Source organism: Suricata suricatta, chromosome 2 (assembly GCF_006229205.1).
Source record: "Suricata suricatta isolate VVHF042 chromosome 2, meerkat_22Aug2017_6uvM2_HiC, whole genome shotgun sequence".
Taxonomy (NCBI): Eukaryota; Metazoa; Chordata; class Mammalia; order Carnivora; family Herpestidae; genus Suricata; species Suricata suricatta.
The window spans coordinates 167,355,162-167,357,325 of NC_043701.1; the positions used below are offsets into that span (position 1 = coordinate 167,355,162).

Below are 2,164 nucleotides of genomic sequence, written 5' to 3' on the forward strand. Positions count from 1 at the left end.
CATGTGCAGTCCAGACTTCAGCCAGTCCTGTCGGAGCTCTGGAGCTGGATGGCCCCTCAGGGACCCCCCGTCCCTTAAGTCAAGGGGACCAGGACTTTATACCCACCCAACCCCAAATGATCAGCCCATACATGTGGGCTGCCCTGTGAAGGGGGCTGAAAATAATTTGGCTGGACACCGTCAGTCACCAGCACTCCCTCGTTCTGGGTAAATGAGTCCCTCAGTCCCGAAAGGGGAATCTGGACTGCACACCACGGCACCCATAGTAGGGGAGAAGGCCTACTTTCTTGGCATCAGCCTTATTTTTAGGCACCTCTGATGCTGCCTCTCCCACAGAAGCTACCTATATTAGGAACTGTGAAACAGGCAGGCCCGAGTGCCAGAGTTCAGGTGGTCACCCTCTGGAGGGATGCGGTGCAGGGTCACCATGGGAGACCTGCAGCAGCTCCAGCTGCAAAGGCAGTTGACTCCAAGGTGAAGAGTCTGAAGAGAGAACATCCGGAAGATGCTCATGTTCTGGTACAGCTGTTGTAAGGACAGCTGGGCGTCCACACGGCAGGTCCACCAGGGCATTGAGCGCTGCCATGTGCCTCTGGCTCAAGCCCAGTTGAAGAAATTCCAGGACTGTCTGGCCCAGTGCACCGTGCACTGCAATGACAAAGTCAAAGATTCAACAGATGCAGGAAATAGAGAGCTTCAGGTGAAGTGGCAGCTGGAGACAGTGTGACCAGGTATGTGGATGACCACATGCACCTCATCCCAAACATGACCTGGAAAATGAAGAAGTCTCTCTTGTCCATTGGGAAGTTGAGGTCTTTGTAATTGGCCATCAAGGCTGACAGCAGTTATCCATTTAATTTTTTTAATGTTTATTTTATTTTTGAGAGAGAGACAGAGACTGAGCATGAGTAGGGGAGGGGCAGAAAGCAAGAGGGAGACACAGAATCTGAAGCAGGCTCCAGTCTCCAAGCTGTCAGCACAGAGCCCGACATGGTGCTCGAACCCACGAACCCTGAGATTGTGACCTGAGCCAATGCCAGAGGCTTGACCAACTGACCCACCCAGTGCCCCAGCAGGAATCCATTTTTAAAAAAGAAATGGGTTTTGGTCTTTGAAGTTTATGAAGAAATTAAAGATGGAAGGCAAGTTTGAGGCATGTGTCACTTGCCTCTAGACACTGGTTCCTTTGTGTTTCAACGCCAGAAAGTGAAATGGAACAAACTGGTGCTAAAATTTGGGTCTGAGATAGCACGGGAGAGCTTTGATAGCATAGACTTCACATACACTGGCACTAGGGATATCCCTTGTACCAAGCCAGAGGCCTCCCAGGTACGTGATCCTTCTTAGTACACAGGTACCGACAGGTCGCCAGGCTCCTCTGACCTGCCTGTGATCTGGTGGAGTACAAGCAGAGCTGTTTCTATTCTTGCCAGCCTCCTGTTTACCAGAAGGGTCACCAAATCATTTTCTAGAAGCTGTAAAACAAAATCCATGAGGTCACTAATTTAGAAGGGAAAAAAGTTTCTGGATTTTGTTTGGTTTTGTTTTATATACAAGGTTTTGTTTTATACGTATGAAGTTGATTTAAGATGCGGAGTTGGGAGAGGTAGTTGGGTAAGAACATTTAACAGTTCCTCATGGATATCTGTTTTGGCCATTAAGATGTGGATATGCATTTCTTGAAATACACATTACATCTTTCAGCTAAGAGAGCCCGCAGAAACAAGAGAAGGAATGTTACACCAGGTACGGGAAGCAGACCTTCCCTCTCACTGGCTGTCATGATGGGCCCTGAACCTATCTGCAGCAGAGCGACCAAACAATCTTGCAATAACACTGTCCCTTGAAAGGAAAGGGGGCTTTGAGTGCACTGTATATCTAGGAGTGAACACTGAAGGAGAAACCGTTGCCTTCTTAATTAAGAGAGTTATTAAGTACTGGATTTGGAAAAACTTGGTTTTTATAGAACAGAATGGAATGAAAACCTAAACTCAGTATTGCTTATTTAGCCCCCTGAAATAACAGAGCCCTATTGAGACAGTCCCTTGGCAACAGGAAGGCTAAAGGAGGAAAAATAAGCAACTCAGGGGTGAGCTGTGATTCCTTTAAAGCAAAAGAGGGACAGCCACCCCTTCATTACCAAGTAACACTTTTGCCTGGGGCC

General features: G+C 47.9%; 1 pseudogene; it reads left to right on the top strand.

The window, feature by feature from the left end:
• Positions 1-427: 427 nt before the first annotated feature.
• On the top strand, positions 428-822 carry LOC115276330 (annotated as a pseudogene).
• The last annotated feature ends 1,342 nt before the right edge of the window (positions 823-2,164 follow it).